The 22,314-nt window shown below is 35.3% G+C and overlaps 1 protein-coding gene across 2 annotated transcripts in view; it reads right to left on the reverse strand.

Annotated features, from left to right (window-relative positions):
• Positions 1–22,314, reverse strand: part of LOC138698423 (proton channel OtopLc-like) — a 707,834-nt gene that overhangs the window by 118,365 nt on the left and 567,155 nt on the right. The gene's annotated exons all lie outside the window — the stretch shown is intronic.

Raw genomic sequence — 22,314 nt, forward strand, 5'->3', positions numbered from 1 at the left:
AACCTGAGCTTTTTCCCATGAAGAAAAACAGCTGTGAGGCAGTTTCTTCAAATTACTTCGTTTCTCCCAGTCAGACTAAGCCTACTATTGCTCTATTGTTACCTTTATTCATCGTCTCCTAATAGCCACGAGTGTCTTTACAGAGATGCTAAAGAGTGCGCACACAAATGTCAAGTCTTAAGTAGACACACACACACACACACACACACTCTACTTTTCGTTTCAGTTATGTTTTATTTGCAATCCAATTGGATTAAATTTGACTATTACACTTTTACTACGTCATACTACTTTTGATCAATAAAACTGTACGAAAGCACGTCTTTCAACCAATCATGGCTGCTTGTCGCACAATTTTATCGCTTCCATAGCATTTGTTTAATTTTATCGCTTCCCTAGCATTTGTTTCTTTTTATCACTACCCTAGCATTTGTTTGTTTGTTTGCCAACATTTCAAACTGCAAATTCTTTAAGATACTACAAACCAAGCTTTGCGATCGTAATTTGTTCCCCGCATAGATAGTCGACTGAAAATGGCAGCTCCGTTCAAACATTTTGGTGAAGGTAACATTAGTGAAATAGAATTTAGTAAGTCAATTAATATCTATTTTATTGTATTAGAGTACCGGTATTTTATTTCTTCCAATCGTTATATACTTTCTTTTGTTTTTATTACCTCCCTACCATTTGTTTCTTTGTTTGCCAACATTTCAAATTCTTTACGGTACTATAAAACATGCTATTCGATCGTCATTTGTTTATAGCATAGATAGTCAACTGAAAATGGCGGCTCCGTTCAAACGTTTTGGTGAAGCTAACATTAATGAAATAGAATTTCAGTAAGTCAATTAATATTTTATTGTATTAGAGTACTCTATTTCTTCTAATCTTTATATACTTTCTTCTAATCGTGTAATATAATAGAGTATCGATTATCCGAATACCGATCAACCGAAACATCGGTTAACCCGAATTTGCGCACGCACCATGTAGCTGTTTGCGAGATTTAGCGGAGTCTCAGCTCTGAAGCAAAAAAAAAAAAAAAAAAAAAAAAAGTTTGCACTTCTTTTCCTAAACTGTAGGCCTACTTCAATGGCCGTTTTGAACTTGTAAAACTAGACTAGTCAGTTTTCTGTGTTATTTGTAAGACGTGTGATACAAAATATAACAGTTTTGTGTTTAATATCAGTATTTCTTTATTTTATACTGCGCCTATGACACCGGTACAATTTGTTTTCGAAAATGATCGGTTATCCGAAAAATCACTTATCCGAACTCCCCCCCCCCTCCGTCCCCAGTTGTTTCGGATAATCGATGCTCTACTGTAGTCAATTAAATCTCACTCGAGTTTTGATTCTTTCTAGATAAATCAAAACCTCTAGTGAGATTACTGTTGATAAAATTCCATTTCATCCATACATTACAATCAAAGACATTGTAGGACTCATTATCTTAACAATTTTATTACTGTACTAAAAGAACCTTATGTTCTAGTCTGTGAACTTTTCTATAGATAGTGAGAGAATGCATCAGTTCTCCATTTTCTTTCGCATACAAAAAGAATGTTCGCACTGACTCTCTGTTCAACACACGTTTCGACACCCGTCCAAATATTAGCACTTGTTTTCATGATAACCTGTGTTTATGGTTATTACACATTTTAACGTGGAACGTTTTTCTGCGTACTACTCGAGAAAAATTGCAACAAAAATTACTAGTGATGAGAGTATTCGAATAAAAAAATTCGAATTATTCGATTCTTGAGAAGTTCTCGAGATATATCTCGAATTTTAACAAGTATTCGAATACTTTGCTCAGTTGGTAGATGCTGCGAAAAGTGAAGAATGAGAACATAAAGAAACAGTATAGAGAAGTTCTCGAGAACGCCGATTACTCAACAGGCGTATACATTTGGCCAACCTGTAGTTGCATGCAATAAAGACTTGCTCCAGATCGTCTCTGTTTCTATCTATCCCATCCCTCTCTTCTTCCTTTCTCTCTTCTAATTACGAAACGCAGAAATACATCTTTATCGGAAGATGCAGATAACTATAGCACGTGATTAGAATAATATATATATATATATATATATATATATATATAAACTCCTGTGCTTGCACAATACACTACTGTCACTGGTATCGTTATCACTGAAATGCTGGATGTTGAATAACAGAACCGAGAAGCGACAATAAATAAATAAATAAATGAATGAATGAATAAATAAGTAAGCGAATAAGTGAATAAATAAATAAGTGAATAAATAAATAAGTGAATAAATAAATAAATAAGTGAATAAATAAATAAATAAGTGAATAAATAAATAAATAAATAAGTGAATAAATAAATAAATAAATAAATAAATAAGTGAATAAATCAATAAATACATAAGTAAATAAATAAATAAATCAATAAATAAGTAAATAAATAAATCAATAAATAAGTAAATAAGTACGTAAATAAATCAATAAATACATAAGTAAATAAATGCATAAATAAATACATAAATAAATAAATAATAAGTAAATAAATCAATAAATACATAAGTAAATAACTACATAAATACGTAAATAAATAAATACATAAGTAAATAAATAAATAAATCAATGAATCAATAAATGGATAAATAAATAAATCAATAAATAAGTAAGTAAATAAATCAATAAATACATAAGTAAATAACTACATAAATACGTAAATAAATAAATACATAAATAAATAAATACATAAGTAAATAAATACATAAGTAAATAAATAAATAAATAAATCAATCAATAAGCATATAAGTAAATAAATAAATCAATCAATCAATCAATCAATAAGTAAATAAGTAAGTAAATAAATCAATAAATACATAAGTAAATAAATAAATAAGTAAATAAATACATAAATAAATAAATAAATAAATAAATCAATAAATCAATAAATAAATCAATAAATAAGTAAATAAGTAAGTAAATAAATCAATAAATACATAAGTAAATAACTACATAAATACGTAAATAAATAAATAAATACATAAGTAAATAAATAAATCAATCAATCAATGAATAAATACATAAATACATAAGTAAATAACTACATAAATGCGTAAATAAATAAATAAATAAATAAATAAATAAATAAATAAATAAATGTTTTCAGGTTTCAATCCGGTGCTCGTCCGTCATTTCACTATTCAAAGAAACAATTCGTTAATAATTTCTCTTGGAACTAATAAAGAGATCGCTGAACCTTGTAGGACGCCCTTTCAGTTTCCTTTTGCTTGATTATACTGAAATGGCCTTGACCGTGGAAGTACCCAAATTATATTCAAGTGCAATCGAAACCAGTCATTAGAGTGCGTACGCACTTCTGACTTTCTTTTTTTAGACTATTTAGGCACCTGTGTTCGCTTCCACAGCCCGAAGCCACAAGGCTCTTCGGCAAAGAAACCACGCTTTGTCAATGTAACACTACACAACCTAGTTGCACACGAACTGGGCAATTCAATGGACTGTTTGGATATAAAATTTTGTGGCAAAAACCTGATCTTCTAGAGGGGAACTAATCTTTAGCATTATCTATAATTTCTTCCTGTGTTCTTTCTTATCCCACACTTACTTTTTGTATAGGAAGATCTTATCTTAGGAGCACTCTACGTGCATTATATCCGAATTATCTTCAAACTGCCAGTAAAATTCTGAAGAAAAAATATAAGCTTTCTTGTTCAAGTGATGTAAGAATGCTCGCACACATGTTAGGCCTGTATTTGGAATCAATCCATCTTAAGACATTCAGATTCTTTAAATTATAATTTGGATCAAACTGAGATTTTTATTTTATGACTCGTTTTTCTAGGAAGAACTGTGTCACGAGGAACAGACTTTCTTTGCCCATCCCGTAGTCCCAATATCACATTATGTGACGCAATGTCTATGAGTCTTGTTAAAAGAAAAGTTATTCACAACAACACCCACAAATCTGCAACAATTTTGAGGATGTTATCGGGGCTATAGCACCAAACCATTGTTCCCCCATAGTAAATTCAATGGTTACACGCATGGAATACATTGCTCATGTCCACACCTGTGGAGTAACGGTTAGCGCGTCTGGCCGCGAAACCAGGTGTCCCGGGTTCGATTCCCAGTCGCGGCAAGTTACTTGGTTGAGGTTTCTCAGGGTTTTCCCTCAACAATGAAAGTGAAAGAAAGAGGAGAACATTTGAACATTTGTTATGAGTTTCTGAGTTGATTAAAGTTGCAACACTTGCTGCCAAGCTGACAATATCTAACAGATGTTTCATTATGTTCTTTCATTAATAACTTAAAAACTAAGGATTATCGGACATATGTTTAGATGAACTTTTTTTCTTGTTTTGATGTGAGGAACATGCCCCCTAGGTTTGTCAAAGTATTTCTGAAACATTCTGTATTTCTGTAACGTTAGATCAGCACTGAACCAAGTTTGTAATGATATAAGATCAATGTTATACAAAATAACTATAATTATGATTCCGTTTATTGCTGCGTCTATGGCTCAAGTGCTAGCGCGTTAGTCTTCTATCCAGGCGGCCCGAGTTCGATCCTCTGCAGGTCTTTTCTCTCCATCATTCCACCAGTACTCTCCATCTTCTCAGTTCATCTATCATCTGCAGTAATACAGTAAATAGGATGGAGTGACGTCTTGCGGGATAGACATCCGATACAGTTTTTGGAAGGGCGTAGGACTTATCGAGCTAATCGTATGCTATACCAGGATAGCCCACCTGTCAGCATCGGATTCACGAATGCCACCTTTCGGACTTCGAAATCATTGCATATATAGGGCGACAATGGGGCAAAGCGTGGCTGAGTACGGACCCGTCCTGGCTTCAGTCCTCGTAAAGCCAAGCCAAGTTCATTTCCTGATTTTCGAACAAAAGTGAACTCCGGTTTACGGTGTTTATGCAAATGGGGCTTTGAGAATATGACGAGAAATAAGAACACGGTGTCTTATGAAGTGGTCACATAAAAGAGATACATAATTTTAAACTCTGACAATGGAATAAAAATACCTGTAATTTAATAAGTTTTTATTAGACATCCATATAAAAGCGGAGAATCATTTTCAAGACGTCGAATAGTGATGACCGTTTTGTGCAGTGAAACCGCATTGTCTAGGGGTATTACGAGTAACATTAAACAGCAAAAAAAATCCATGTACTGTACATCGTCGACACAAAACGAGTTTCATACTATACAAAGCGGCAATTTGATCAAAGGAATGGACGTGTACCACAGAAACATGTGTTCTATACGTGACAATACAATGGAGATTAGGAAGCTGTGAGTCTTATCTCTTCTCCGAGGCCAATTTTATGTGTCTAGTTGACGTGTATGCGGCATTTGCATTGTCCTAGACATTCACACAGTGATGTTAGGTTGTAAAGTGATGCCATTTTCTTTATGCATCTCTATTCATGTTGAAGGGAAGCAAAATAAGATATTCAACAAACAAGTTAGGGCGTACATTCTCGATATAACACGATGTTCTATTGAAAGCTACACAGGTGATTTAAGGAAATTCCAATGATGTAGTGAAACGTCTATAATCGAATTAATTAATTAAATAAAATACGTAGCCCTATTCTTTTTAACACTCTAGTGTAGGCCTACTTCATTTGATATTTATATAAAGTATATACAGGGTGATTCACGAAGATTGTGTAATACTCTAGGATGTGATTTCTGACATAATTCTGATGATAAAAGTTCATATATACATTTGTCCTATTTTGAATAGTTTCGGATAAAATCGCGTTTCTTTCTTCCGTAACACGTATTCTTGTGAACTTATATCTCTGGACGTCTGGGCTATTCCATGTCAAATCGACCGAAATATAGAGAAAATTGACATTGCAATTTTTAAATACAATGAAACTTTTTATGTCCGTTGACAACTGTGATACAATGCTTTGTGCAAAGTTTGAGGCATCAGAACTTCATAGTGTTTAAATTAAAAATATTTAAATTTATCTTATTTTCATAAAATTAGCAACTTTAAACTGTTGTGGCTCCGAAACCCTTTCACCCAATGATCAAAATCATGGTTTATTTCGATGCTGAAAAGTTAAAGTTTATATTGACATGTAAACAGTTTTTCTTACTTTTTATGGAAATGGGGAAATTTAGATTTTTCTTCATTAAGACGCCTTTGCCCACGAAAAAATATTTTTAAAATATATGGTTAGATTTCGCATTGAATGTACAAATACACACATATTTTTTACTGGTGCACCATTGATAAGAAACTATTGAAAATATCAAATAAAGAAAATGAATAGTACGCGCGTGAACTATCCAGCTGAGTGTGAGGCGGGAGCTAGCCGAGGCAAGCAAGGCCAGGAGACTAAACACGTGATGTTTCGTCTAGTAGCGCATAGCTGGGCTAGCTTTATCACAAGTTTTCATAAACACAGAAGTAAAATGACGCCCAACGCTCGCTTATCTTCATCTCTCGACGTTTCATTTTTATTAAAACAGTTGCATTCCACTTCAATTATCCGGATCCCTGTAATCAACGTCACTTTACAGATGATTTTCAATAAATCTTAATATTAAACAATCTCTGATACGTGACTATCCATAATATCATATAGCAGAAGCTATAACATAACCTAAATAATATGTACAAGTGTTAGAAAAGTTTTAATTAACGACGATGACATAAAAAATAAACATGCATAATTTTAAAAGGAATAATATGTACAATTTTCAAATTTGGATGTCTTAGTGGTTGGTGGTTCAGTCGATGTTATATTGGACATGTGCGTAAAAGAAGTGGAACTCGTTGATGTAGGTCTACATGGTGTATTCCTCAACTTATTCAGGATTTCCGAATGGTGTTCTTCATTTATTTGCAAATAGGGATTCAGGGAAGACCAGCTATGACCAGTGATCTTTATTAATTCTTGTTCTTGAATGCCAATGCGAGTCATATTTGAAACTGCTATGCATCGACTGGAGTGGTTTGTAATTTTCTGTTTTTTTGACGTCCAGACCAGTGTAGTTTGAAATGTTGGCAAACAAAGAAACAAATGCTAGGATAGTGATAAAAATAAACAAATGCTAGGGACGCGATAAAATTGTGCGATAAGCATCCATGATTGGTTGAAAGACGTCCTTTCGTACCGTTTTATTGGTCAAAAGTAGTGTGACGTATTAAAAGTGTAATAGTCAACAATAAATTATGAAGAATAGTGGAAGGCTCGAACTTAGGTCTTCCTTCTGAAAGGAAATGGCTGTAACGCCCATGTATTGTCGCACAGGATTTTAATTGTCTTCTCTTGTGTTGAGACCTAAGGTGCGCCGAGTGGTAACTCTTCTTGACGTAAGTTGCCTGCACCTTTATGCTAGACTTAAAACCGCACGTGTTCGACGTTTCCTGTTCCATCTTGGTGTAATTTCGTGGCCTTAGGCGGTCGTGTAGCGTGGCAGGGTGTATAAACTGAAGAAGGAAAGCTGCGTGCATGTGAAGATCTTTACAGAAGTCAGAATGAATAATTTATATCGACATAAAGCGGCGAGAATAGTCTTGTACGTACATGAATTGTCAATTAGTGCGCCTGTCCAGTATGATAATTTTCTGCTCACAAGGAGACGAATAAAGGAAAATAAAGGACGCAGTGAGTGTCGACTGCACTTGGAGCTGGCGTCACAGCGTCGAAATTAGGAATGCTGAGAGCAACTGCTAACGACTCCAAATTCTTAGCATGCCTCATTTAACTCGATTTTATTTTCCAGTGTTGGAAAAAACTCAAAAACATCTCTATTCTGTTCTTTTTGGTCGCTAATAGGAGACAAATGAATGCAGATCGTCACGGCCTACTAGCTCGTGTATTCCGAAATCGGAGTCGCGGTTCACTGCCCATTGGATGATGGTCACACTTAATAGGCGACATTATTTGTGTGATTTAATTACAGTGCATGGGCAGCGTAGCAGTGATTCCTGCAGGATGTGGGCAACACAAACCATCTATTAAGTAACAGGCTTTCCTACTAGTTCAACCTCAAGGCTGTGTTAAAGTGTTTCAGCGATCTGGAATTTTACATCATTAGTGTCTCCTCATTCACTTATTATCATCGGTTCGACGGAACAGGAACTGAAGGAGGAGCAATCGATTTTTCATACTGCGTTCTAAATGTTGCTGTAATGAGAAAGGAATATGTAAAAATAAATAGCCTACATACTCGTGAATAAGAAAGGGATAAACAATTAAAAGAAACAAAGAAACAAAGAAAGAAAGAAGAAAGAAAGAAAAGAGAAAGCGAAAGAAAGAAAAGAAAGACAGGTAGAAAGAAAGAAAGAAAGAAAGAAAGAAAGAAAGAAAGAAAGAAAAAGAAAAAGGATGAAAGAAAGAAAGGAATAAAAATGGAAGGAAGGAAGGAAGGAAGAAAGAAAGGAAGGAATGAAGAAAGGAAAAAGGAAGAAAGAAGAAAGAAAGAAAGAAAAAAGAAAGGAATGAAGAAAGAAAGACAGAAAGGAAGAAAGGAAGAAAGAAAGCAAGTAAGGAAGGAAGGAAGGAAGAAAGGAAGCAAGCAAGGAAGAAAGGAAGCAAGAAAGAAAAAGAAAAAGCGAAAGAAAGAAAAGAAAGACAGGAAGGAAGAAAGAAAGGAATAAAAAAGGAAGAAAGGAAGGAAGAAAGAAAGGAAGGAATGAAGAAAGGAAAAAGGAAGAAAGAAAGAAAAAAAGAAAGGAATGAAGAATGAAAGAAAGAAAGAAAGGAAGAAAGAAAGAAAGAAAGGAAGAAAGAAAGCAAGCAAGTAAGGAAGGAAGGAAGAAAGGAAGCAAGCAAGGAAGAACGGCAGAAAGGAAGCAAGAAAGGAGGGAAGGAAGAAAGCAAGGAAGGAAGGCAGAATGGAAGCAAGAAAGGAAGGAAGGAAGAAAAGAAGAAAGGAAGAAAGGAAGCAAGAAAGGAAGGAAGAAAGAAAGCAAGCAAGGAAGGAAGGAAGGAAGAAAGGAAGCAAGATAGGAAGGAAGGAAGAAAAGAAGGAAGGAATAAAGGAAGAAAGGAAGGAAGAAAGGAAGGAAGAAAGGAAGGAAGAAAGGAATAGAGAAAGAAAGGAAGGAAGAAATAATAAAAGAAAGAAAAGAAGGGGAAAAGAAGGAACTAATGAATGAATGAATGAAAGAAAGAAAAAGGAAACAAAGAAAAAGGGAAAGAAAGAAGTAAAGAAAGGAAGAAAGAAAAGAAAGAAAGCAAAAAAGGAAGAAAGGAAGGAATAATGAAAGAAAGGAAGAATAAAAGACAGAATAAAGAAAGAATAAAACAAAGGAAATAAGAAAAAATAAAGAAATAATGAATGAATGAAAGAAATAAAAAGAAAATAAAGAAAAAGGGAAAGGAAAAAATAAGTAAAGAAAGGAAGGAAGAAAGTAAGATAGAAAGGGTAACAGAAAGAAAAGAAGAAAGGAAGGAAAGAAGGAAGGAAAAAAGAGAAAAAGAAAGGAAAAAAGGATGAAAAGAAGAATAAAAGAAAGAAGAAAGAAAGAAAAGAAAGAATGAATGAAAGAAAGAAGGAAAGAAGAAAGAAAGAAAAAGGAAATAAGGAAAAGAAAAGGGAATAAAGAAAAAGGGAAAGAAATAAAGGAAGGAAAAGGGAAAGAAAGAAATAAATAAAGAAAAGAAAGATAAAAAGATAGAAAGAAAGAAAGCACGAAAGATGCGAGCAATGATAACAAAATTAAACGAATTCTTTGTTAAAAGATAAAGAATGGGTGATTCTTATAGCATTTCTCATGCTGATTTCAGATCTGTTTTTAAAATGTTTCTATCGTCCAGAGTTTTTGAGTAATTATATGAAATGTACTTCTGACTTTTCTAGCATTGATACCTTGTAACATTTTACCTAAAATCATATTTATTTACCTAAAATGTGTGTGAAATAGATTTTACGCTATACTTCGCTTGCGAAACATCTCTTTTGAGTGTTCAGCAGTAGTTTGACAGAATATTTGGGCTCCATTTTTCCTGGTAGTGCCTTTCTATTTCAGACAAATTCTGATGAAATCGCTCCCCATGTTTGTTGCTCACTACCCGAAGGTTTTGAGGAAAGAAAAAATAGACGAGAATCGTCTCTCGCGTCTTTTCTCGAACTTGTTTTATGGCTTCTTGCATTGCCTTTTCATTCCACTGTTTTCTAAGTTTGTTGGAAGGTGAGGTTTTCCCTCCTCCTACAGGTGGCGACACTAGTAACGAAACAGAAAACCAGGGTATAAAGATGGAATACTATGGTACGTCGCAGGAATTTGCGGAGTAACTTCGCGCATATGGGGGGCGAAGACTATCTGGCCGAAGTGTATTGCGGGCTGCATCAGCTCGAGTTCGCTAAGGGGTAATATGCTCTGGTAGAATTCAGATAGAAATTATCCCCTCCAGCAAGCGATTGCTCTCTTCGTTCAAGCAATGCCTCCCCCCAGAGCAGTCATTGGCCCTAGCCCTACCACATACCACTTGCGCAAAGGTTTTCTTTCGTCTTTCTACTTCATAGATACACTTAAAGCAAGTAAATGTTACAAACTCGTAACAAGTTAGTTCTGCGACCATTGTTGTTACCCAGGAAGTGACAAGGATCCACCTGCAGTCCGAGTTTTATGAAAATTACACACACACACACACACACACACACATATATATATATATATATATATATATATATATATATATATATATATATATATATCCACATAGTACTGCATATGTATGTATGTATGTATGTATGTATGTATGTATGTATGTATGTATGTATGTATGTATGTATGTATGTATGTATGTTTGTAAAAAATTAAATTATAGTTTATTTAACTACGCTCGTAACTACAGAGGTTATATCAGCGTCGCTGGTGTGCCGGAATTTTGTCCCGTAGTAGCTAGTTCTTTTACATGCTAGTAAATCTACTGACACGAGCCTGTTGCATTTAAACACATTTATATGCCATCGACCTCGAACCCGCAACCTCGAGCATAGAAGGCCAGCGCTATACTAACTACGCTACCGAGGGCGACGTATGTATGTATGTATGTATGTATGTATGTATGTATGTATGTATGTATGTATGTATGTAAACACAGTCAATATATATATATATATTTATTTATTTATTTATTTATTTAAGTAGGTTATTTTACGACGCTTTATCAACATCTCAGGTTATTTAGTGTCTGAAATGAGGTGATGGTGATAATGCCGGTGAAATGAGTCTGGGGTCCAGCACCGATAGTTACCCAGCATTTGCTCAAATTGGGTTTAGGGAAAACTCCGGAAAAAAACCTCAACCAGGTAACTTGTCCCGACCGGGATTCGAACTCGGGCCATCTGTTTTCGCGGCTAGACGCGCTAACCGTTACTCCACAGATGTGGACTATATAAATATGCATTTTTTTTCTTTATAAAATAAAAGTAATAAAGAATTTTTTCACTACTGTTTTCATAACAAACAGTCTTATAATCATCACTGATTCCATAGCACCGTGGGAGTCCCGGCCTTTCTGAAAATCATTCTCCACCACACCCAGTTAGCGGCCAGTCTACTTCGCTCAGTTGTCACTAGTTTTTATTTTTTTTATGCTCGGCCATGCCGAAATGTAGTAATTATACACCTGGTAGCAGCCCTTTAATGGACGTCATTAAAGTACACCTATTCATTAAAGTTCAGGTGTTCCGCCAATGAGAAAATACCATTGTAGCAATATGAAAGCGCAAGTATCGATTATTCTCGGATATGCAATCGAAAGACTAGTTCTGTTACTATAATAATTAGCTTTAATTGTAAATAATATTCAAATAAATTCAATTTGTCATCTCGTTTTTCAATGTCTAATTCAATTTCAAGGTTATATCAAGATTAATGTTTATTTTACTCTCTAGATTATATCAAGGTCAATGTCGACATTTGTTTCTCGGAAAAAATCAATACTTTCGCGTCTGCGCACATCTCACAATTTACGAGGTATTGCACAAGGTCAGTTCCACTCAGTCAGATAAGAATAACATGAATACTTATGAATAATTTCAAGTTAGAAATATGGTCGAGCAAAAAAAGACGTATGAAACTTGACTATAATGGTAATTAAGACGCTCGTATGAAAATCATGAAACTCGCTTGCGCTCGTTTCATAAACATACTCGCATCTTAATTACTACCATTATAGGCTCGTTGCATAATGTAGGCTACTATTAAGATTTAGTAACAAATTTCTTTTATGACAATGCTATTTAATTTCGAACTAGTGCTCGACAACAGCTCTGTTCACTTAAAATTTCATAGAATCTACCCAGAAATGTATTGATCTCTATAGCCATTCAGAGAGAACACATCACCAAGACCATTTCCTCTGTAAGTTGTACAGATTTCTTCGCGCTGGATCCCTGACTGAGAAAACAGTCGCCTTTCCCCTCGGGGCGTCTCGAGCACATTTCAAGCCGGATATCATTATAGGTACGTACGTACGCGCTCGAGCGACGGCCAGAACCTTGTTTCTGATGGCAGTCCCCTCCAAGTATTTTACGTGACCCCTCGTTGTAACAAGCAAATTAATTTTCTTGTCGAGTTGCCGGGATTTACGGGTTATGTTCTTCGCCGGGGTGGTAATTACAGACCTTACTGCTAAGTACACATCTAACGCCGGTTGTTGGTCTGTGGAAATTCTTGCAGCTCTGTAGGCTACTATCGCTGATGAACTTCGCAAGTGTAATCGCTACTATGAGATATTGTGGCTTAAATATTATGTGCTCGTTCCCTGGAAATTAATATTATTCGTACGCTATCATTTCATCCACTTATCCATTCAATTACTTTTTTTTTCATGTTTGCTTCATCCATTTCATTTATCTATTTCATTTCATGCATTTCTTTTTTGTTGCTCTTCATGTTGAATGTCACTACTGAGATATAATAAGAAACATAGGAATATCTAGACCAGTGATGTCAAAGCAAGCACATTTTTCTGACCTTGACGTCGTGCGCGCGCAGCAAGCGCTAAGTATGGAAAGAGGAAGGGTTGTGTATATGAATAACCAACCTGTTGGATTAAGAAAATAGTGGTGCACAAACTTCAAACGAAACGTGAAATTTTATGTCGTTATTTTTATATGGCTTCTTTCTGTTTAATATTATCTATATTGTCTGTAAAACAAAAGTACTAACACTGATTTCTTAATATTGCACTTGTGTTTTAAATCTTAATAACATAGTAGAGAGTTAAGAAGGAATATTCACTTAAATTCCATAGTAGTATAATATTATACTGTATTAAGTGGATGAAACACATCATTCATAAAGAAAATGATATTCCAAAGAAAGAGATTGAGTATGACATGATAAGTTGGAATTTATATTGATGGTGTCTTTAGCCTTACAAAAGTAATCAATAAACTAATCAAAACAATATTACAGTACAAAGCAAAGTTACCTAGGTACTGTGTCTGTTTTAAGTGTAACTAATATTACATAACAAAACTCTTATAGCATTATGCTTTTAAGGTGATATTTGTGAGCAACTTCCTATCATCAGAATATTAAATTATTTTCTCGAAATCTGCTGAAGCTATAGAGCTGACATTTTTACAACTCATGGGCACGCATCTTTTGCTTATGATGTAACAGTAGTTGCTTTATTAATTCATTTCCTTACAAACAATTTCCATGCGAATATTTTCAAAATTTTCAATACACTATCTTCAGTAATACGTATATACGGTATATTAGATTTACGAAAACATTCTGTAAGGCTACTAAATAAATAGGCCTATACCTGAAAATTTCACTTTTTTATACGAAAAGTTGAGAAAACATTTCTTTTGAATTAAAAAAATCAAACTTGTGAAAAATGAGCATTAAAATTAAAACTTACATTGTTATAATGCACTTATACTTCTCAGGCAAATATAAAAATTAACATGGATACAATTTTAATAAGTTCTCTTCCCTTTATCTATTGAATCAGTGCTAGCCATCCCTGAATATAGCTCGACCAAGCGGCATATACCACCTCTTTCGTCTGTCTCTTTCCTTTCCGCTGTAAAGCGATCAGACTCTCCTGGGCTCTAAAGCGCGCGTTCGCTCCTGTGGGCATCAATTGACATGCCTGATCTAAACCATTCCAGAGCTCGAATCGACGACCCTCCAGTAATTTTCTACCTTGTCACGCAGACTAAGAAACATTCCACAGGAACTCTGTAAGGGGAAAGCGCTCCGCAGCCTCATTTATTGCAGAAGATATTGCGCCTCAAGTTTTATTTGGTTGTAAAACTTGACCCTTCACTGAGATGTAGAAGTGAATGTTGAGAGTATTTGAAAATGAAGTGCTTTGAAGAAATTTTGACTGAAGAGCGATGAATATACAGGAGAGAGGAGAAAGCTACTTGACTAAAGATCTTCTTGTAGCACTCGCTAGGACATTACACCTGTTCGGCAAAGATGTGCAGACATCCTGATAGCACGCTAAGCATCATGACACGAACAGTTTTTTCTTAAGAAATCTGAAGGAAATGCCACTTGGGAGAACGAGGTACAAGCGGATTTCAAGTGGTATTTACCAATTAAATGTCATTTAATAAAGATTACGACTGTAATGGCCAGAGTATTAATACGCAGATGTCGAGTTATTAATAATTTTGCAACTACTTCTCTTACATTTGTTACCACAACTGTTGCTAAAATCCACAGAAGGCTGACGAATGTCATTCCGTGTGCAGACAGTACAGGCACATCCATTAAGCATAATTATGACCAACAGAAACTGTGGATGAAATGAGTACGTGATCCTACGGATGGCTTTTTCATACACCGCAAAGAAGACGCAAGTAGATATCTAACGGTCATCAGATAACACAGGCGTCTTCGCGAACACCAATTGGACGCAATTCAACCGGCCTCCTACCAGCATATTCCAGGCCTTTATACTCTATACGCAAACGTGGAACATTTTTTCTATTACTAAGTATGCTAGTGGATTATTGTGATTCTAGTTGTTTGTTTTGCAAACCTTGTTTCGAATTTCGGTACTGACAAATACTGCTGGCAGTTACTTTCTTTGTTGGCAGAATCGTTAAATTGAAGAAGCTTCCAACGTTTAGGAAAGAAACTTACTAACGAGTGCTATTTGAAATTTGAAAGTAATTATTAGTAATTGATAGTGTTAATATTAAAAATAATATTATAATAATATATAAGCAGTATTCATTTTAAAAGTGGCATTCGTTTTTCTGAATTCGCACAGATCATTTCATGTGGACAAACAAAATACATTTTAATGTTAAATAAATAAGTAAATAAATAAACAAACTAAATAAATAAATAAATAAATAAATAAATAAATAAATAATAAATAAATAAACTAGTTAATAAAAATAATTGTTTTTATTTCAGTACATAGCATTGTGATTTTACCTGATTTTGTGATATCTGGTAACAGTTGGCAACTTTAAAAAGACGGCTATATCAGATTTTTAGGAACTAATCTTACGGGAACGTCACGTCACTATAGTAACGGACGCTTCTCTCCGTAAACGCCCTTAGTCTTAAATTGACTGAGCATATTGGGAATTCAATCAATGGCTTTCCCAAAACACGCTATGAAATGTTTCACATAAAACAATTTTTTTCTCGAAAAGGAAACAAAAACGAGCAAAATCATGTTAAACTTTTTTGTTTGGAATACCTCAAAGAATAACACCCCGAGAATTAGTTACATTACTTACGGTTTACTTTGTATACGTACAGTTCACTTATTTTCATGATTGGTTTTCGTTTTTGACGTGGATAACATCTATATATATTTCCTCTACTTGTGAGATATTCAAATGTAAAGTAGTAGGAGAGGAGACGAGTTTCGGAGAGGATTGGAGATTAAGAGAAGGGCACTGACCATTTGCGCAATTTGACTACACTGCTGGAAACTTCCACGAAGAAGGCATATCTGACCATTTGCGCAATTTGACTACACTCCTGGAAACATCCACGAAGAAGGCACATCTGATCATTTGCGCAATTTGACTACATCGCTGGAAACATCCACGAAGAAAGCACATTTGACCATTTGCGCAATTTGACTACACCGCTGGAAACATCCACGAAGAAGGCGTATCTGATCATTTGCGCAATTTGACTATACCGCTGGAAACATCCACGAAGAAGGTACATCTGACTATTTGCGCAATTTGACTACACCGCTGGAAACATCCACGAATTAGGCACATCTAACCATTTGAAAATTTGAATTACATTGGTTGTTCGCTATTCCCAGACTATATCGGTAACCCTTACTGCTTTTGTCATCATTTCTTTGGGTGACGTAAGTTTCTTTCTCTTTTAAGTCAAAATGTCGTGACTTTTAATGCAATTATTTCTGGAGGCATGTATTCAATCTACTACTAACAAATTACGGGGATAAAAGGAATGAAGTATCAATTGCGCTGTGGAGATTTTTTCCAAATGAGTGAAAACCGAAACTGATGGCGTGTTGTCCGACTTTCTGGCAACAACCTACATATCGAGCCGGGAGCAGTTCTCTACAGCCGACAACCGGTCACGCCGCCTGTAAGTGAAACCTGTCAATTCAGTTTTCTGAATCTGCTGGATAGATTAATTCAGTGCTGACAGCAGCTGTCGACTTACCAAGAAAAACAACATCCCAGCTCGTCTTATCCAAGTCTGCAATAAAAACCAGCGTGTAAGGAATATCCTTTGAATGTTTGTTTTGTTTAGTTCTCAGAGGGAGCGTACCGAAATTCTTCTACACTGCGATCGTATTAAGCTTGGCAACTTTCGTAAGTAAAAATTAGGGACACAAACGTTACTGACAAATTTATTGCACGAATTATTTCCACCTATCAATAGAACCACCTCGATTGATATGTAAAAAATTACAAAGACTTAGCAAAATCACCACAAAACAAGTTGGAAAACAATATAAATTCCTTCTACTAAGAATTATTTAAAATCACCGTCCTAAAGTGAGGTTGACCGCTGGGATCCGGAATTAACAAACATAAAAAAAGATAAAGTGAAATGAAACGAGTAAAATAATGATTCGATCTGTACATTAAAATAATTTACGTGTTAACATATAAGTGATAGTGTAGAATTTGAAGAGAGGCCTTCAGAATTTACATCACAATCTTCTGAATCTCATAAAAAGGAATTTTAAAATATTTAAGGATATTACATGTAAATTTTGGTAAACAACTCCTCGCTCCAAATAAGCCTGTAACATCCCAGTTGTAAAGCGAAATGCCATATTTTTCACTGAGGTATGGAAGACAAGGTACATATTATATTTAGCTCGCTTGTCATTATTTATCTGCAGTGCCTGATTCGTGTCTCGTTCAAAGCAAATCGTAGGGTCTAAGACCATCGCTTTCTGGGTTCTTCTTTTGATGGCAATTATATCCACCCTTCTATGAGAATCATCTTCAGACACACAGTGAATCTCCTCATGTACATGTTAACTCGTTGAAAACTAGGAACCCATCATATTGATGTAATTACTAACCTAACTTAACGTAACCTGAACTAACCCGAATTAACTTAACCTACGTACACAAAAGTTCCAGCCATTCTTCTCGAGAAACACAGAGACGTTTACGTGATTTATCACCAGTGCCATCAGATCTTATCATACTTGAGGGGCTACGGTATTTTATAAGTCTTTGTTGTTGTACTCGTTGATATCTATATCTATCGTAGAAGTGGTCGTATAAATTTTTCTTTTTTTTTTTTTTCATGTTTCCTCCGAAATTAATGAATGACGCATCAAGTAGAACAAAGTGGACGTAATACTGAATGGCGCCAAACTAAAGTCAAAGTGCATAAGGTGAGCACAGAGAATAGATGATTCATTAAGTATCCTGTAGGCTGTGATCAATCCTGCCCAAACTCGTGTATTATGATCACTGCACCCGTCACTCTAGTGATACATCTGCCTTGAACATGCGTACTAGAGCCATTTCTCCGTTTCGTCACATATTGGAAGCATGTCTATATGAGATTGTGCGAACATATCTTCTAATCCAGACTAAATCCAACAATATAATAGGAACGAAAATGAGCTGTAAATGTCGAATATGTAGGGCCGTAACATCGGTATATTTGTATTAGTTTGAGATGAACATACGACGCCGGACAGAATGAGTCGGCATTTCAAGTACAGGCAGCGGAAGCGAATTTGACACATGCCTAAGCAAGCACGTTCCGTGTTTTGTATACGATTATTGCGTATTATAAAATCAAGACAGTACAATTATTATATATAAGGGTTAATATTGGAAAGGTCTAAAATGCTGGTGAGGTTGAGAAATCATACTTAAATTGTCACAAATGTAGTAAAACGTAAGTCTGAAAAGATGCTTTTTTTCCTTTTTAATATTTAGAGTTTTGCATTACAGTTTTAAAATGCCGAAAAAGTATATGGCGTACAATTTTGCTTTCCCTATATTTAACTGTTACATTAATTTATTTATCACGTCTATTCCGTACCTTACTTTTCTTGCATGTCATTCGCCAGGTTTCGGTTCCTGCTGCAATAAACAACAACATTCATTTTCAAAGTTTCAAATGAAAATGACTGCCGAGTGTCGGATAGTATAACCTTGTATGCGGAAAAACTGCGTTCAACATCGGCTGAAACCAAGGGCGCATATGTAAAATAATTCACATCATCCATTTCTACATCAAGTTTATAACAATCCCACTGTCATCTGACAAAACGCTTGCGATTTTGCATAATGTATTGAAACCACAGTTTTTGTGTATTACTGTGTTCATTTTCGCACCCACCTTTTTGTGCTTAGGCCTATATCATCATATGCCATTATGTTTTACCACATTTGTGACAATTTAAGTATGATTTCCAACAATTATTCTCAACCTCAACATTTTAGATCTTTCCGATGTTAACCCTTATAGACAATGATTGTATTGTCTTAATCGTATACAAAATACGGAACGTGCTTGCTTAGGCGTGTGTCAAATTCGCTTCCGCTGCCTGTACTTGAAACAAGCCGACTACATTCTGTCCGGCGTAGTTTGTTCACCTTCAGACTAATACAAATATACCGATGTCACGGCCCTACTAATATGCCATGCAATCGGGACATTTTGATGTATGTGTAAATTATTTCGGGACGCGGGACGCAGTGGTAGAAATCGGGACTTTCCCGGGAAATATGGGACGGCTGGCAAGCCTAGATCTTATCGTCTATAAACTATCGTAAGGTACCCGTCCTGAACAAGATTGTTAAAACAGTAGATAATCACAAATAATGGACTCTCTGATTATTTTGTCAGACTGTTGCATGGCCAATTCTTAGGGCTTACACAAACACTAATGTAGGAATGTAACTGTCCATATCTCTGCTGGAAATCGAACTCAGGGTCGCTGGGTTTGTAAATCGGACACGCTACCATTTGAACCACAGCGTGAATATTGTATGTTAGTCTGTGCAGCCCAACATCCCCTCACGTAAAGCTTTAATATAAGTTCTTGGAGAGAAGCACGTTCAATTCACGCCTACTAAATGGTCACTTGTTCGATGTACCTACACATTAGCTCGTGCATGTGTCTTGCGCACGCAACAAAATATATAGCGGATGCTGTACGGGAGAACCTATTTAATTTATAGCTGTACAGAGAGGAATTTACAATATTCCTTGCCGTGCCAGGGAAATCCATGTGAAGATACCTTTTTTGTCTTTCTCGTATTGACTAGTTACTTTAAGGAGAGGAGGTACACCTCTATGGATTAGAAATTACTTTTTAAAATTTATTATTTTCTTTATAGAATGCACATCTATTTTTCTTGCTGTGGAAGAATGTCTCAGGTATATGCATAATAGTGTCCTAGATAAGTCCTTTAAATTTCCTCATTGTCACTATACTGTCTCTTTAAAATTACCCTTTATCGCTCATTTCCCCAAACTTTAAAATTTACATATGTTTTTCCTGACAACTGGAAAAACTTTCTGACATATTGTAATGGAATTATGCACACTTATGTATTTTTCACACATTAACAAATAGACAAGCTCTGGACACAACGGGGAAGTGAAACAGAACTCTGAAACCCCGCCCATGTCCTTTTCGTTTACACTGCCTTATAAACAAACATACAGTACGCACTCTGTATCAGTGATGGATTTCTGGCGACTAGCGAGAGCCGAAAGTTGGTCAAAGTCATGATGCCTGCCTTACACAATCCGTCACTGAACAATGTTTACCTTTCTGTTTACTCGTCTCAGCCGGGGAAGATGGAGTGGGGAGTTAAGGTGAAATTTGCAGTGACTTAATTGAGTTACTAGTTCCCAAGGCTGACATAGACTATGATATTAGCTGTAGCATTTTTATTCATGTTTCAAAAAGTAATATGTGTTATGAAAATGTTAAAACAGTAACGTAATCTATGAAAATTGGATAAATATTTCTCCAAAGGTTACGTAAAATACTTTATCTTAAGATGTTTATGCAGCTATTACAAATATTTTAAAGTAAGAATCATTCATATATTTGTGAGAACTATCAGGGAAATGCATAATGCACGCCTGGACGCTAATAACTCGATTGAGTCACTGCAGGTCACTCCCTAACCCCTCACTCCACCTTTCCCGGCTGAGAAGTAATGTTTTAATGCGGCACGATCAGACAAGAAGGTCAGTGACGGATTGTATCAGGCGAGCCTCGAAGCTTTTACGAACTTGCAGCTCTCGCTGGTCGCCTAAAATCCACCACTGATGCACAGAACCTTACTGTGTGTTTTTTTGAAAGGCGATGTAAGTGAAAAGGACATGGGCGGGGGTTTCTGCGTCCCTTTCACTTCCCCTCTTACGCCCAGGGCTGGTATAATGATTGCACAATTCTCATCCAAAATTTTGGAAATAATTTACTGTTAATTAATAACATCTTTGCAAATATTAAAAATTTAGAATAAAGCAGAGGGATTGTTTTGTAATTCACGAGTGCTAAAAGATACTGGGATATGCATGTTTTAATTACACTTAATTTATGCAATTGCAAAGGTGTACCTCCACACTTAATGACAATATTGGCGTATGAATACAAACTTCTCTTCTGTGACTTTTTTATATTACATGGTTTTCTATTATCTATTAGTTTATAAAATTATAATTCTACATACTAAATTTTGGGGGAAAGGAACTGGCCACCCTATCCAATTATCTCCTGGCCTAGTTGCCTCATAAGTGGTGCCTTGTTGGTATCACTTGTGATACAGTGTTCGGACAGTTGACTAAACAATAATCCTAAATTTAAAAAAAAATACAAATGTCACAAATTAAACTTTAAACTTTAAAGCTAGAGTTACGTTTTAAAACAATAAACTAAATTATATTATGTTTCCTATCAACAACGCAAAGACATTTAGTTTAGTCACAAAAAAAGCGCATTGTTGATGTCGATGAATTTTTTGGCATTTCAGTTTATATTTTTTTGTGTCTTTTAGTTTGATACACTTACTGTAAATACTTATAATTGTGCTGAGAAATTATTACACTATATTTTATGTCCACTATCAGCAAGAAAGTGTATCTTCGGGGCTAAAAATGCACCTATAATTATTCTACTGATCTCAGCTCTACTTTTTGAGGTCGGTTTATGTAATTGATCACTTATGATCTAAATATAAAAATATTTTCCTCCATCTAGTACGTAAAAAAAAAAAAACATATACACACAAGACCAGTGTGGACGACTTACTATGTAAATTCGAAATACTGCTTGTGGCAATGATCTTCCTTCGATGAAGACACTGAATTTTAACATGGAATCTTAAAGAATTCTCTTTATATCGAAACTTTCTTCATTTTACAGAGACTTGTTCTATCAAAATTTAAACTTGTACAGGGGCATCATTTTATTTTTACTCCAATTTTTATTGTACCTCAGTTTTTGAAAGTACTTTACTCCCACCCCTTCTGCTGAAGTTCAACCGTTCTTCACACAGATCCAAGACCGCATAACAGTCATAGTAGCCTTACGGTCATAGTAAGCAGTACGTTCCAAAAATATGTTCGCGTTTTCCAGTGACGAAAGAGCTTTCAATATTGAATCATTTTCGCACAGGTACTGTCGTCCATTTGCCTGCGTCGTATCTCGGTTTCCCCCACCAGCTTTTATTCGCCAGCTAGTGGCTGGGCTGTCTTAGCTCTTTTCTGAGAACATTAATTTCTGTTAGGAATTGGACGTCTACGTAATATTATACAATTGTTTAAAATAACTTAAATAAAAGGGCCTCGTTAAGTAATTGTCCCTTTCTACGACCCTACGACATAATCACTTGG

Source organism: Periplaneta americana, chromosome 4, assembly GCF_040183065.1.
Source record: "Periplaneta americana isolate PAMFEO1 chromosome 4, P.americana_PAMFEO1_priV1, whole genome shotgun sequence".
Classification (NCBI taxonomy): Eukaryota; Metazoa; Arthropoda; class Insecta; order Blattodea; family Blattidae; genus Periplaneta; species Periplaneta americana.